Below are 17,898 nucleotides of genomic sequence, written 5' to 3' on the forward strand. Positions count from 1 at the left end.
CTGTAGGCATGAGACGTGTTAGTGCAAGTTACAATGAATCCTCAGGAAACGGTGTATCAATCAGATTAAATGGAATAAATATACTTGTCGGGAAATGATTAGAAAAATGGTTTGGGGCAAGATTGTGATATCCTTAAAAATTATAGATGTGTTACTTTATTCTACTCATTAAATAGATTTTGGTCAGATTAATTTTACCCTTAGATTTAATCTTTACATAGCTAGCCCTAGGGTCAAGAGGAAGAATGGTTTGAAATTGGAGGGGATTTTTAGTTGTGGGAATCACTAGAGAAACAATACTAGGTATAATGAGGAAATAATGAAAGCCTAGCCTTGGACTGAAAACAAACAAAACAAAAAAAAAAAAGAGGAGCAATGCTGGGTAAGCAGAGGAGAACAGACACATGGTAGAGCCCTGGAAACCTTGCACATCTCCACATACAGCAGACATAGGCAAAGCTTAACCACTGATCAAGTCTTGATATAATGTCCCTTAACTGTCCTTGGAACTTGATGGAAGCAATGTACACGTCACCTCCCTATCTTGCAGAAGCACTCTATCTACTGGAAGGCTGCCACAAGGATACTTCCCTTCCACTTCCCTTTCCCTTTCTATTCCATCCTCTTTGGGGTGTAAAACTGCTTAGCTGTCATCGAGAGCTGGGTACGAAATGATAAAATGACCCACTGCTCATGTCATCTATAACCAGGCCCATCTGATTTTGTGTCATTCTGTGGGACACAGGATGCAGGGAGCTGACACCACGGTCTTGCTTTTCTGTATATATAAATAAACTATTTAACTCCATTTTTAAAAAGCAAGGAAAAAGGTGAAGAAGTCACTCTCAAGAAATATGCAGCTAATAATTCAAGAAGGAAAATGGAGAAAGTTGATGATGGAAATGACTCAAGATTGAGGATTGTCAAAATGGCATGTGTGGTTCAATGTTTGGTGTTACTTCAGTGGAACTATGAGAACAGATACTCATGTCTCCCAGCTTGGAGAACTGATGTGCACATCCTGCAACATAGGTAGATGTCTAAAGGACTGAGTGATGGGGAAAGAATAAAATTACTAAACATTACCTTGAAGATCAAGAAAAAGTTAGAGTGAAAAAGAGGAAGGCATAGAAATGAAGTAAGTTGAAAATGAAAACTCCAATATGACAAAAACTAAATGGTAAGCTCAAAGAGGCAAGATATTGATTATCTGAGTTATCATTTTATCCCCATGCAGATGCTACAAAGTATAACCGAGAAAATACATGTTACAGATTTTATGATTCTTATATAAAGTATATGTACTCAAATATTTTGTTAATCCCTGTTTACATTTTGCCACCCCATCCCTCTCTAATACACACAAAAAACGATTACTTTTTTATAACACACTTATGCATTTTGATAGGTCTATTGAAAATTGAATAATGAAATAAAAATTGTATGTAATATTGATATCATGAAATTTCATACTATTTAATATAAATGTACTTTACAGCAATTATCTGTAAAACATGTTATAGGCAGAAGCCTTTTGCAATTTCTTTCTGTTTTTTATAATTAATAACATTTTTAATGAGTATTAGGAAAAACTTTAAATCATAATATTCCAACATTCATTGATATTAATGAATATCAAGTGAGCCCTGTCAAGTATTAGCTCAGCGATACTCATCAGTACTAAACTCTTCAATAGGTAAAATTACTTTTATGACTCTTTCTTGTTGGTAATTTAAAATGAATTTTAGGGGTATTTTTTTAAATTTCTACTAAAATATTTAATGCACATTATCTTTGACTTCTAAACATGTTATCTTATGTCCACACAGTATATACCTTTCCAAAGAAGCTTTACACTCAAGTGTTGAAGTGAAAACAAAGAGAAGTCAGGAACAAACCCCGCAGTGTGATAATGCAAGGTGGTATATGGGAGGACTTCCAGGAAAAAAAAAAAAAAAAAAACCCAATTCATACTTTCAGTAAGGCAAAATCTGAAAGTTGGTTTTTCTCACTTGACAGGAGATCAGCATAATCAAAGTAAAGTCCTCTTTGGAGAACTGTGGACATAATGGAATAGAAAGTCATATATTTACCAGGCTGTAATAGAATATTTTGTAATAACATTCATTTTGAAGCATTGCCAAAGCTTTTGTGAGAAGTAATGGAAATGCTGCGTTAGTATGAATAAGAAACGCTGATTCTCTCCAGCAATAAAATGAATGATAGGATTCTTTATTACCATTGCCAGAAAATTTATACTGACAAGTATACTCATATAATTCATGGCATGACACAGAACACTGTATTGTCTTGTCAAATAAGGGAGCATTTTAATTTAAGATAAATTGTACTTTACAAGCTGGTATAGTCTTCATAGATCATTGATCAAATTTTTAATCATTACGTATAACTAATTTTTATGAAATTAAACATGAGTTTTCAGATACTCTGATTTTGAAAAAAAAAGTTTTAACTGGTAGCTCTGCTTTTAAGATTAGAATATGGACAATTTAAAAACTGAAATTCTTTATTAAAAAAGGTTTTTTGGTAATATTAATTTCTAAAGACCAAGGAAGCCTCATGCTTTGATTAGTTTATGGAAGAAAAATAATTTTGACATACTAATCTTAGCAAGAATTGTACATGAAAATTATGGTGTTTGTTAAAATATTTTAATCAACTATTTTTTCCCAAATCATTCATTGGATAATATTAATAGAAGTAATTTATTAAGTGGTCTCATTCTGATTCAATAGGTTTGAACCAATAAAGGGAGAATTAAAAAAAAAAAACAATAATATGCTGATAGAGATTTTCATGTCTTTTTTCCATAAGAACATTGAAATGAGTTATCCATGATCAAAAGTATCTTAAAACGAACTATATCTACTTTGTAAAAAATTGTATTCCAATTTAAAATATTTAATGAGTAATAAGTAGGGATCCAAAGCAAAAACAATATAAAGCTCAAAGAAAATCAATTTGAGGAGTGCCTGGCTGGCTCAGTCGTGGAGCATGTCAGTCTTGATGTTGAGATTGTGAGCTCATGCTCCACTTGGGTGTAAAGATTACTTAAAAATAAAATCTTCACGGGCACCTGGATGGCTCAGTTGGTTAAGCATTTGATTCTTGATTTCAGTTCAGGTCATGATCTCAGGGTCATAGGTTCGACCCCTCATCAGGCTCCCTGCTCTGCACAGAGTCAGCTTGAGACTCTCTCTCCGTCTCCCTCTGCTCCTCCCCCTGCTCACACTCATTTTCTATCTCCTTCTAAAATAAACAATGGAATATTACTCAGCTATTAGAAATGACAAATACCCACCATTTGCTTCAATGTGGATGGAACTGGAGGGTATTATGCTGAGTGAAGTAAGTCAGTCAGAGAAGGACAAACATTATATGTTCTCATTCATTTGGGGAATATAAATAATAGTGAAAGGGAAAATAAGGGAAGGGAGAAGAAATGTGTGGGAAATATCAGAAAGGGAGACAGAACATAAAGACTGCTAACTCTGGGAAACGAACTAGGGGTGGTAGAAGGGGAGGAGGGTGGGGGGTGGGAGTGAATGGGTGACGGACACTGGGTGTTATTCTGTATGTTAGTAAATTGAACACCAATAAAAAATAAATTAAAAAAAATAAATAAATAAATAAATAAATAAAATAAAATAAACAAATAAATAAATCTTTAAAAATAAAATATTTTAAAAAATCAATTTGAGAACTTTACTACTATCAATGAACTACTAAAAGGAAAAATTTTGATAACATTTTATCTGTTAAGCTATCCAGCTCTTACACCATAAACAAAACAAAAGGTAATTTTTAAAGTTCTTATTTAGAAAATGTTGATTTTTATGACTTCATATACATATTTTGATGTCAAGTTTTAATGAGAGACAAATATAAGTCTTTCAGGATATCAAATAATTTTAGATTTGAAACAAATGAACCTGAAATAAGATTATTTACATGACATTCATAATGACAATAAGATGCCATAAGTAGAAAGGGCAGTATTAGGATAGATAATATGAGAGTAAATTATCCATTATTATTATTGAAATGATCATGAAGTACAGGTGAATATATTTTACAGTTCAAGGTAAATACTTTATTAGTACTTCTTGTGTAAATTTTAAAATAAATAACTCAAATTATGGACAAAAGCATCAATAAAATGTTGGAAATGTATGTTGCTAGTATTTACTTACAAAACACTATGACAGTCACTAAAGGCTGTTAATATTTGTCTCTGATTGCACAAAAAAGCTCCTTCTCTTATAATAATGTATTTAAAAAGCGTTAACCCAGATTTCTGGATGAAAATGGATCATATGCAATATATCACAGTATTTGAAGAAATGTTTACAAATCTCTATCATCAAATATTTTGTTTACCATAATTAAAATCGGCTTGCATTTAACTTTTTACTAACTTGTCCAAAAATGTCCGTGATAAAAATGCATAGAAGTTATGAATATGTTAGATTAGATGGCAAAGGGGGATTAAAATTGCTAATCTACTGATATGAAATGGGACTTTTTTTAGATTATCTAGGTGGCCCAATGTAATCACAAGGGTTCTTTAAAAATAAAAGTGGAGGCAAAAGGAGAGTCATGTCAGAGACACGTAATGGAAGAAAATCTCCACTGGCCACTGCTGGTTTTGATATGGAAGTGACCCAGCAGCCAAAAAATGGGCAGCTTCTAGAAACTGGAAAATACAAGGAAATGGATTTTCTCTAATACCTCCAAAAAGGAACACAGTCATGCATATATCTTGATTTTAGACCAATGAGGCTCATGTCAAACGTATGATCTATAGAAGGAGAACGCAGTAAATTAAGCCACAAAATTTGTTGTAATTTGTTATAGTAGCGAAGAAAACTAGTAAAACTAGTAAACAGTGTGTGTGTATATATATATATATATATATATATATACACACACACACACAAATAGTCTATTAATTCATGCTTTTCCCTTTTCTCGCTCTTTTTTTTTTTTTAACATTAATGCCTGGTAAACAGAAGTTCTTAATGCTACTTTTTGAGTCTCTTAACCACTGTTACTGTGGTTAATGTGTGTATATGCTTGCAGACAACAGACACATATGCATATATATATGTATTTTTAATTAAATTGTTATATACGTATATGTATGTGTATATGTGTACATATTTCAAAGGTTCATTTGCCATTCTTTCTTCTAGGTGCCTATGGGAAAGTTGAGTTTAGCTGAGAAAAGCCATCCTGAAACTGAAGAAGTAGTGAAAACTGAATGTTAAGTTTAATTATCTTCTAGGATATTCACATATGCGTAGACACGTAAAGGGAAGGAACGAGGGAGAAAAAGAGAACCAAATGTCCACAAGTGCTGAGGATTAAGAAATAAATAAAGCCATATCAAATATTCAAGTCTTCAAAGGTAAATAGATAAGTAAATAAAACAAATATTATACAATAAGTTACTGATAAAAGTAAATTTCTTTGGGAATAAAGACAGTATAAAACCTGAGTTTTAATTTTTGCTCTGTCATGAATTACGTAGGTGATATTAGAGAACCATCTATATCTCTATACTCGTTTCTTTATTGGTAAAATGGAAATATTTGATTATGTGAGCTCTAAAACCATTTTCTGCTATTATTCAATCAGCCTATGATATAATTAGATGTCTGACTTACAAATAAATTTCATTTATTAGTAAGAGCAGAGCCTCCTCTCCCTCCATCTCACCTTCTCCATTCCCCACCAAAAACATGCCTTCACATAGTTCCCCCTGCCCATGGTTGTGGCATTAGGCCATAAAGATAGAGGCAGATTAATCATGCAGATATGTGGATGTTTTTAATCTGTTGTTAAGTATCCCAGAAGTATGGCTGCTTAATCTAGGTGCCCAACAAAGCAAAACCAAATTGCATTTGAGTTCTCCTTTTTAAGATTCCCAATTTCTTTCTTTCTTTCTTTCTTTCTTTCTTTCTTTCTTTCTTTCTTTCTTTCTTTCTTTCTTTCTTTCTTCTTTCTTTTCTTTTCTTTCTTCCTTTCTTCCTTTCTTCTTTTTTTGATTATATTTATTTGTTTTTTTTATTATTTTATTTTATTTTATTTATTTGTTTGTGAGAGAGACCAAGCATGAGCCAGGGTGAGGGGCAGAGGGAGAAGCAGACTCCCTCATGGCGCAGAGGGGCTAACAAGGGTCTGGATCCCAGGACTCCAGGGTCATGACCTGAGTCGAAGGCAGACACTTAACTGACTGAGGTACTCAGGAAACCCTAAGATTCCTAACTCCTCCAATATTCCTACATTTGTCTAAAGTACAATCAGTCATACTACCAAACAATAAAACTCACACAAATACACAAAGGCAAGCTAGGGTGATTTCATATGGATGGTCTAAAAATCTTTCATTGAAACATAATGCAAACATATATTTGTTTCAAACAGTAAGAAAAAAAAAAAACTTCGAAGTTCAAAGCTAGATTTTCTAAATATCCCCTGGGAAATTATACAAACCTTCATTTTCACTGTTTAACACTTTACAGAACCACTAGCCCATCTGTTTAATAAGTATGCACAATGAAAATAGTCCTCCTTGCTCTCTGCAGAGATTAAATAATGATCACCCAAAGACGTCAGGCCCTAATCCCCAGAAACTTAAATGTTTATTTTACAAGAAAGAAGAGTCTTTGCAGATGTGATTAGGGTCTTGACAAAGGGAAATCACCCTGGATTATCCAGATGGGCCCTAAATCCAATCACAAGGTCCTTGTAAGAGAGACATACACAGGAGAAGGCAATGTGACCAAAAGGCACAGATTGCAATTATGTGACCCCAAGCAAGGGAATGCAGACAGGCACTCAAAGCTGAAAGAGGCAAGAAACAAACTGTTAGACCTTCAGAGAAAGACTGCAGGCCTGTTGACGCATCATGATTTCTGTCCTGGAACTGAGGTTGAACTTCTAGTCTTCAGAATCCTGAGAGTAAGTTCTAAGCTACTAAATTTGTGGCAATTTGTTACTGCAGCCACAGGAAACCATTCCAACCTTCAAAACAGCTCTGCCTATTTTTATAATATTTAGCAAATCCATTCTCTTACACGACTTACAGATGAGTTTTTAATATAAGGACTGAAGTTTACTTTAAAAACAAAATAGAAAAAATATTTCATTTAATAGTCATTTAGCATTTAAAAGTAGAATAATAAATGTGTTTCCATTCAGAAGATGCTTAGATATTATTTATCCACGTTCTCCTAGTTCATAAATTATTCCTAGAACCACATCACTTTTTAGTAGGCTTTCTAGTACTCTAGGTTCATGAGGTAAGATTTAGCTGGCATTTAATATCACATAGATTAGTATATAAAATATTTCTTTATATATAAATTCAATATAGTGTTTAAGAACAAGGAGAAAGATTTGTAAGTTATAATGACTTTCCAAACTATAATATTAAGGTCATTTTGAATATACAAATTTAATGATAATAGCTTTAAAAACTCATGGAAAAAAATTACCCCAATCAATTACTACAACAACAGTTTTCTTATTTAGATAAACTCTTAAATTGAATACAAACTCTTAATTTAGTTTTAGATATACAGAAAAATGGTAAAGATAGTAGAGTTCCAATATGCCCCACATCCAGTTTCCCTATTATTAAATATTCTACTTTATAATGATACATTTGCCAAGATTAATGAACCAATATTGATATGTTATTAAGTAAAGGCTATACTTCATTGACATTTCCTTAGTTTTTACATAATGTTTACCTAATTACTAAAAATTAATGCTGAGGAAAACTAAAGCATATGTAAATAAAATGGAGAAATATTCATATTCATGAATGGAAGACTCAGTATTATTAGGATGTCAAGTCTTGATCTATTGATTGAATGTAATCCCAAACAAAATCCCAATAAACTATTTATAGCTATAACGCATTGATTTTAAAATTCATATGGAAAGGCAAAATACCTTGCCGAGTCAACACAATACTAAGAAAGAAGAAACTAGAGATGTCAACTCAATTTTAAGGGTACTTATAAAGGTACGGTAATCAAAATGGTGTGGTATGGCTGAAAAATGGACACAAAGATTAATGGAGTATAATCCAAGTCCTGAAGTAAACCCACACAAATATAGTCACTTGATTTTTGATGGACGTGCAAAAGAGAAATGATAATCTTTACCATTTGTAATGGGGGGGGGAAGCACACAGACTCTGTGACATTACACTTTTCACAAAAACTAAATCAAAGTGGACTGCAGGCTTACTTGTAAAATGAAAAACTATAAAACTTCTAGGACGAAACAAGAGAAAGTCTACGTGACCTCGGTTTTGTGATGAGTTTTAGATACAACATCAACAGTACAATCTATGGTAAAAATTATTGATAAGTTGCGCCTTACTAATTTCATTGATAAGTTGGGCCTTATTAATTTAATGTATATTTATATTTTCATTTCTAATATTTATTCATTGTCTTGTCTACTTTCAATACATACAAATTTCGTACAATATTTGTTCTATGTTCCCACTATTAGTATATACTTTTCTATGTCATTATGTAGCCTTTGTGGGGTCCATAATAATTTTTTTAAAAGTGTTTATATAATTTAATTAGTTTTAAATGCAAATGTAGAAAAATATTTAACAACTGCTAAACCAAAATATGATGAATATCCTATGTATACCTAAGTCGGGCTCATGGGAACTGTAATTATAAAATCGTGGTAATTTTGATATTTCTTTGACTAGAAAATTTATAGTATACCAAACACTTGTATATATGATTAGTTCAAAATTAATGACTACTACTCTCTTGTTACATTTATTATCAAATAGTGAATGGAAGTACACTTTTGTAAGACCAAGATGACTGAAAAATATTTCCTTAGAGAGTGAAGGTAACTGTGAAATCACAGATATAAATACAAAAGTGGTGCTGGATAATGTTTTATACTATACAGGGGTTTTGTCTCAAGAGAAAAATGATGAGACTCTAAACATCTGTTGAATTTTAGGAATCATTTCAAATGTGTCTCAAGCGAGACACACTCATGTTGACATCCAGAGGCACCGCAGCATTGTTGTAAAGAGCATCGCTGTTAATAATACTTGGGATGAAATTCTGATTTTGCCATGTGCTAGCTAGGTGCCATTCTTTCTATGCCTCAGTTTATGCACTTCAAAACAGGAGCAATACAGTGCCTTTTTTCAGGAGAATGCTTTGGACTACATAAAATAATGTGTGTTGCATAGATAATGAATATGAACCACCATAGTCGTATTTATAGGTAATATATAATATATGCCTAAAGTGCAAATACCTAAACATGTGAATTTAAAATAGCCAAAACTTAATATATGGTCCTTTAAAAATGAAGGACACCTCATTTCATGTACACACATCCATTCCATGAAAAAGTAAAATATCCTCTCAATTTGATATGATTCCAAACACATTAGCACATTCTTTTCCGTTTTTTTTTTTTTTTTTTTTTTTTTTTTTTTACACTAGCACTTTCTATTGCAATTCAAGACCTACATAGGCTGTTGAAAAACTTATGTGCATACACTGGCAGATGAGAATGCATTTCCCAGAAAATAATTTGATTGTTCAAGATTCTTCAGTTAAATGAGTAAATTAGAATTTTAGTGACATGCCTATATTAACTGCCATTGAAAAAAATATTTTTGGAATATTCTTAAAAATATATCTGTGTAGTCTAAATTGTGGCCTTTGTGTCTTTTAAAAGTGTTTTAAGGTTGTTTTTTAGTGCAGGTAAGGTTCACAGAAAATTTGAGGTGAAGTACAGAGTTCCCATATACTCCTTGTCCTCTCACATGCACGGCAGTCCCCCATTACCAACATCCCCCACTAGAGGGTACATTTGTTACAACTGATGAACCTGCCTTGATAAGTGATAATCACCCAATGTCCACAATTTATGTTGTAGTTCACTTTTGGTTTTGCACATTGTATTTTTTGGACAAATGTATAATGACACGTATCTACCATTATGGTATCCTATGGAGTATCTGCACTATCCTAAAAAACCTTTGTATTCTCTCGGTTTATCCTCTCCCTCAGTGCAACAACCTAGTCAACCACTGATCTTTTTTTTTACTGTCTCTAGTAGTTTTGCCTTTTCCAGAATGTCATATATTGGGGTTATACAGCATGTAGCCTTTTCAGGTGAGTTTCTTTCATTTAGTAAGACATATTTGAGGGTCTTCTATGTCTTTTCATGCTTGATAGCTTATTTCTTTACAGACCTGAATAATATTCCATTGTCTGGATGTACCACAACTTATCGATTCACTGGCTGATGCACATTTTGGTGGCTTCCAAGTTTGGGCAATCATGAGTAAAACGACTATGAATATCTCTGTGCATGTTTTTGTGTGGTTTTAATGCCTCTGGATAAATGGAAAAGAGTGTGACTGCTGCATCACCTAGTAAGAATACATTTTAAATTTGTAAGAAACTACAAAACCATCTTCCCAAGTGGCAGTACCATTTTACATTCCCTCCAGCAATGAATGAAAGTCCCTGTTGCTCAATATCATAACCAGCATTCCGTGTTCTCAGTGTTCTGGATTTTGACCATTTTAATGTGTATTTGGTATTCCATTGTTGTTTTAATTTGTATTTCCCTGATGAGTATGCTAGGAAGCATCCTTTCATATGCTTATTTGCCATCTGTATATCACTTTTAATGATATTTCTCTCAGTCTGTTCAGGCCGCTATAGGAAAAATATCATAACTGGGTTGCTTAAAAAACAAACAACTTCACATAATTCTGGAGGCTGGGAAATCCAAGACCAAAGCTCCAGATCTGGTGTTTTGTGAGAGCCAGTTTGCTGGTTCAGAGATGGTCATCTTTTCACCGTGTCTTTGCATGGTAAAATGGGGAAGAGAGTTATCTGGGCAATCTTTTATAAGACCATTAATTTCATTCATGAGGACTCTGCCATCATGACCTGATCACCTGCCCAAAGCTCTACTTCCAAAAACTACCACACTGGAAATTAGGTTTCAACATATGAACTGTGGGGGACAGTTTCTAATCAGGTTGTTTGTTTGCTTATTGTTGAGTTTTAAGAGTTCTTCACATAATTGGTATAACAAGACTTCTAGCAAATGTGACTTTTGCAAATATTTTGTCCTAGTCTGTGGCTTGTCTATTCATTCTCCTGACACAATCTTGCACAGAGCATAAGACTTTTTTGAATTTTAATGAAGTCCAACATCTCAGTTCTTTCTTTCACGGATTGTGCCTTTGGTGTTCTATCTAAAACGTCATCGCCATACCCAAAGTTTTCCCCTATGCCATCTTGTATGAGTTTTATAGTTTAGTGTTTTCCATTTAGATTGATGATCAATTTAGAGTCAATTTTTGGGAAGCGTATAAGATCTGTGTATAGATTAATTTTTTAATACATGTACATGTCCAGTTGTTCTAACACCATTTGTTGAAGAGGCCATCTCTGCTCCACTGTACTACTTTTACTTTATCACAGATCAATCGATGACATTGATGTGGGGACTCTATTCTGTTCCATTCATCTGTTTGTTAATATCACAGCATCTTGAGAACTGTAGTTTTTTGATTTTTTTAAAAGATTTTATGTATTTATTCATGACAGACACACACACACACACACACACACACACACACAGAGAGAGAGAGAGAGAGAGAGATAGGCAGAGACACAGGCAGAGGGAGACCCAGGCATGCAGGCACCATGCAGGGAGCCTGGTACGGGATCTGATCTTGAGGCTCTGGGATCATGTGGTGAGCTGAAGGCAGACACTCAACTGCTGAGCCACCCAGGCGTCCCAAGGACTGTAGCTTTACAGCAAGTCTTTAAGTTGTGTTGTATCAGTCTTTCAACTTTATTTTACTTCAGTATCATATAGGTTGTTCTGGCTTTTTTGTACACAAATATTTTTATTTGCAACATTCATTAAAAATATTTCTGCATGGAGGGGTGCCTGGATGGCTCAATTGGTTAAACGTCCAAATCTTGATTTTGGCTCAGGCCATGTTCTCATGGGTCATAAAATCAAGCCCTTCATCTGGCTCCATGCTGAGCAGGGAATCTGCTTGACAATTCTCTCCCTCTCTGCTCTCCACCCTGACTTGTATGCAATTGCTCTCTCTCTCTCTAATAAATAAATCTAAAAATATTTCTACATGAAATACACACTGTGATGATTTTTACATTATGTTATACCACAAAATAATATTCATTTCACAGGAAATGATTTGCACAGTTACTTATTCTCTTTCTCTTCCTGTCTCTCACTCTAGTTCTTACTCCTGTACTTACTCTTGGTCCCTCTGCAACAAATAAGCCCACACTGATTTATTAAAACAGGTAAAATGAGGGACACCAATTTTTTTTACCATTTAAACATAATACCTAACAGTTATAAATGAATATTATCAGAAATGCTGAAACAAATAAATACATTTCTCTACGGAGAAAGACTCGCTTTCTAGGTACATATGTGCTCAGATCCATATAAAGTCACAGATTGAAAGAAAGAGGTCTCTATACTTTCCTGATCTTGGTCTAATGCTATTGTTAGGATGCTGAGTAATTAAAAGGAGACATAGCTATTTCTTACACTCTACTATCTCGCACACACTACCTCTCTAAACAAGAAGGTAAATTTTCTCCTTTGTCAGAATGCTTACCAGAGTGTGGCTTTATTTAATAGCTAAAGCTATTAAAAACATCTTTGTAATGTAATACTTACATTGCATAATAAGTGTTACATTTGTATAAATTATAGGTAAAATCATTAGATAGCAAGATAACCAAATTTTGATACTCATGCATCCTACTTTTTTATATAAATGGCCACTATGTTTATAGAAATACAATCATCCTACAGATTAAAGTCTGAGTTAAAAACATGTAAGTCCCGTATCAACAAACTGGTTGTAAGAATTTAAATTTTAGAGCTTTTGTGAGATGCTTTGCTCCTTTACACTTTGTCAAAGCTGAGACATAGAACAAAAAAATCAGGTGGCTTAGACTGCCCTTGAAATGTATATTTTGAATAAAACTAGTCACATTTACCTAGATTTAGATTGGTTAGAAAAAATCTGAAATTTTGACTTGACAAACAGCTATTGCCTCAAGAGATATGGAGATTAATCCAGGTCGCTCACAGAACATTTGTGCACCAGATGCCATAACATTTTCCCAGGTGGAAGAAAAGCTCCCCAAATAATAGAGAACTACATATAAAGAGGATAACTGGCTAACAGGGGCTTATAGACCTTCAAAATAGTGTGAGGCTATAAATTATTTAGGAAGATATAACTAGATAAATTAAGAAGGAATATAGTATATCATTAATGAGCAACATTTTCTGCCATAAAATGTGGAATTGACGCCGATAATTGAGTAAAATCTCCTGGTTGCTAAAATTGCCAGTTATATTTGATTTTACAGTTTAAAAAAAAGTGGAGAAAGGAAAGGAAAATATAGTTTTTCATGACAGAGTATGATTAAATAATTTATCAAAAGAAAAAATACGATATCCGAAACTGCATGTCATCCTATCTTTGTTTTTTAAGAATCTATACACAGTGAAATAAAGTCCTATGAATTGAAACTATACTTATTGTTCCCCAATAGTGAGTACAGACATTAAAAACACTCTTTTAGTAACAAACTACTTTAGTTTAAGGTTAAACTGCAGTGAAAATTATTCTAGTCTATATTTTTTAAATTTAATTTCTATTCCCACTTTTCTTCCGATGGCCAGTTGTGTTAGGGGTATGATTATTTATTGTGAAATATCTCTTGGAAGTTATTTTAAAAACCAGGCTTGAAACATTATTATGAAAGATTTAGATGCTAATTTAAACAAATTAAAATGTCCTTGCAATTATTATTACTGCCTCCCAGAGGCCTGATATACTTTCCCTTTCTTGTATCTGCTCTCTAGTCTCTGCTTCGGGGAATAGTTTGCAAGACAACTCAAGCTGCTGAGAGCTTCTGCTTTAGAATCTCACATGGAGTGTTTTCTCTGTGTGTGTTTGCTGTAAATAATTAATGGGTCTAAGTGAATCTAGATTGGCAATATGAAATATGATATTCACTATCTTAATCTCCTTAGATTAAGCAGAGGATGCCCCATAGGGGTTCTGGCCCCTGGAAAAAAGCATAATAATGCACATGAAAATTGCCTACTTAATCAGTAGTCTCAGAGAGGACTGTGAAAGTTAACATCATAATAATCCTAAGAAGTAGGTTATTATTATGACTTTGTTAGACATAAGGCTAAAACCTCACACATTATCCAAATTTTTAGGGTTACGAAGCAAAATAGGAATTGGAAAGTGATACTTCTTTTCACTTATATTAGTGATTCAGTGGAAATTAAATTTGCATCTGTCATGCATTTGAGTTTTTTTTATTGATGGTAGTGAAATCATAATGCCATAACGTTATTTGCAGTATGCAGACCTCTCTAAGACTGTGTCTCAACCCTGTAAATAATGGAAGGGGATGGAGTGGATGAAATAGAGGTAAATAACTGAAACTGAATTTTACGTTTGCACAAACATCATGAAGAGATCCAGAATTCCGGTCCAGGTAAATTGAAAAAATTACGCTTATGCTCTGTGTGAAGAAAGGAGCTTTGTAAAAAAAATACTTCTCTATTTTCTAGCTCATGGAAAGAAGGCTTAAAGAGAGACTGTCACAGAAAAGACTAACATATTAGCAAAAAGTCTAAATCTAGATCATGGGTTCCTTAGAATGAAAGGCGACATACGGAGTTTGAAATTACAAATGCTTAATTATGTAAAAACGGAATGCTAAATGGTAAGAATCAAGTGGCTGACTGTCACATTATTATACCAGCAGAGGAGAGAACAAACATTTTACTCAGAAATGAAAGAAAAATGAAACATATAAGAATAATTATTTAAAAAAATTTTTAAAGTAAGCTCTATGCCCAACATGGGGCTTGAACTCACGACTCCAAGATCAAGAGTCTCATGCTCTACCAACTGAGCCAGCCGGGCACCCCTATAATTCTAATGGACACCTTAGTATAACTGAAACAGAGATGAAATAATAGAATTTTAGAATATATTTCACTATCATTTTTTATGTTTAACATTATCACACTGAAATGGCAGCCACAGAATATCATTTATTAACCAGTTATTAGATTTTTCTTACCTCCATTTATTTTTACATATAGCTCTGTAAAACTAATAGCTTATTTATCAACTGAATAAATTCTATTTTTGATTGGCATGCTTTCAGAAAAACCATTTTACTTGAGTTGACAAATACTATAAACTGCTCTGACCTAAAGCTCAGATATTAAAGAGTGTTATTAAAGATATTTAGTACCAAGTTAAGTTTTCTTCCTGATACATCATGAAAATTCAACTATCATTGGAAATGCAAGAGTGCTAGATAAAAAATTACTTTTAGTAGTATGTGTCAGAAAAAGAATATTAAAGATATTTACGTTTAAATCCTCCATAGAGTTTTCTTTTCTAAAAATGAAGGGTAATTTGAACCTCAGTATTAAGCTAGATTTGTTTTAGAAAATATATTGATGGGTAGGATTACAGATGTGAATTTAAATGTGTTGGTATGAAATCTGGCCTACTTTCACACTTGGGTAAGTACATTTATAATAAGTATAGTGACTTACACAAAAATATTTTTACTACATAGTATAAAAATATTGGGAAGTCTCTAAATAATTGCTATTTCATTAAATGATTTCAACACATGCATCACTATTGTATATAACCTAGAAAACTCAAGCGAATTCCCCTCTGAAATAAGGTTTTTATGAGGTTTCCTGAGGGCACCAGAAAAAAATGTGGCATAATCCTTTAGTAACCAAATTATTGATTAGGTACCAGGTAAGTGTGCTTGAATTTGTACAGGGAATCTTTTCCTATGATAACGCTATTGTGGATCACAGAAAAGAGACTAATAACCTAAAAGCATGAAAATTATGATATCAATTTTCATCCTGTTAAAAAAGGAAAGTCATACTCGTATTTTCCTGTCCACCCTCATCCTACTTTCCAACTCCTGGGCACTATTGGAATGCGATTCTAGATGTGAAAGACAAGACTGAATAAATGATTAAAGGTGCCTTGATAGACATGATAAATTCATCCTAGGGGGAAAAATAGGGAAAACATTCCCATCAATGGAATAAATGGAGAGATGAACTTATTGAAGAACGAAAAATTCACATTTATTTTAAACTCACATATAACTAAACATTTAGCATGTCTGAATAGCACCTAGATTAACTACTTTTGCAGGTGAGAAGCGATTCAATTTCTTTCTTATCTCAAAGGAAATTTTTTTATTCTGCATTATAGGCTTTTCATCTGCAAAATCTGATTTCAAAAATTACTCCTTAATGAATAAGAGACAAGGAAAATACAATGATCTTTAACTGAAAGTATTAGCTTCCATTTTCTTCCAAATTTGGGGCATGAAACTAATCCACTTCCTCATTGCCAATTTGGAATATAATTTTTTTTCTCCTCTTGTGAAAGTCTGTCGTGGTAATTCACATACCAAGTAGAAACACTTTAACCCTTTCATCACACAATGATAATCTTTAATACACTCTTGTTATAAACATTCACCTGCTGAAATAAAAACAAAAGGAATCAGCAACCAACTGGTTGATTGCAACCAACTGGTGAATCAACTGATTGAATCAACTGGTGATTACAACCATGATTTAGTAAATCCATAAGTAAAGAGCAGGGTAGGTTGCTTTTTGATTATTACAATAACCAGAATTATAATATTTATAAACTTTTTTCTTTACCAACAGCTCTAGTATATATTTATTTTCTTTCTCCTTATATTTCAGTAGCGTTATTCCCACACTCCATGGAAAAAAGCCAACAAACAGTGAAAATAACTTTAAAGCAACCTATTGCAATGCTGAAGCCAAAGTATCAGTTGGAATGGTATACACTTGGACAGTCGTTACTATGATATTAAAGGAGACAGGCCATGCCTGACCTGCCGTTGATATAACCATAGGCTGGCAACACATTCCTCAAGAGCCACACAACCTTCTATCATTCAAGATTGGTGGAGGACAGATGTTTTCCATCAGTGTGATAGTATTTTTACACTGCTTTCATTAAACTGTCATTTCCTAAACTGCTTCAATTTCAGGCCCCTTTTATCGCTTTGTTAGTTTTAATGCATTTCTCTGTACCTTGGGTGACAGGAAGGTAGCCCTAACTTTAATTGTGTGTATACTTGCCAAAGATTGGGCCGTATACACTCACAGTAGCCCTCGGTGGGATTGTACCTAATTGTAAAGTGAAAGCAATATTGGAACAAGCAGCAGCATAAAGATCACTAGTTATTCATGGCGTGGAGACTAAGAAAGATTATGTATGTATTAAAATGCTTTGAAGTGAAACATTTATGCAACTTACTTTGAAGGAATCAATAACTTTGATATATTAGCGCAGGTGAAAATATTGTTCATTTAACAGAAATGGATGTAAGACAGAAATAAAAGGGACATTCAAAATCAACAGCTATCTGGAAAACTAGAAATCACCCTCAGTACAACTGAACTAAATGATCCTTTCTGAAAGTTCCCCCTTCATGTAAAAGGTGTGCACTTCCTATCGCTTTACTATTGAATGGCGATATTTACTTGAATTTCGTCATTTAGATGTTTTTGTTTTATTTTATTTCTGCATGACCTGTGAGATAGAACCATCGGGACATTAGTTCGAATAGGCTTACAAAGAGGAATTTATTCCTAAATTATAATTATTAGAGAATGGTGGGTATGTATCACCCATGAGTACAGAGACAATTGATA

The 17,898-nt window shown here is 33.3% G+C and overlaps 1 non-coding gene across 1 annotated transcript; it reads right to left on the reverse strand.

Moving 5' to 3' along the window:
* Window positions 1-15,000: 15,000 nt before the first annotated feature.
* TRNAK-CUU lies at window positions 15,001-15,073 on the reverse strand. Its single transcript has one exon. It is a non-coding gene; the product is annotated as a tRNA-Lys (tRNA).
* Window positions 15,074-17,898: the final 2,825 nt, after the last annotated feature.

This window comes from Canis lupus, chromosome 3 (assembly GCF_011100685.1).
Source record: "Canis lupus familiaris isolate Mischka breed German Shepherd chromosome 3, alternate assembly UU_Cfam_GSD_1.0, whole genome shotgun sequence".
Lineage (NCBI taxonomy): Eukaryota > Metazoa > Chordata > Mammalia > Carnivora > Canidae > Canis > Canis lupus.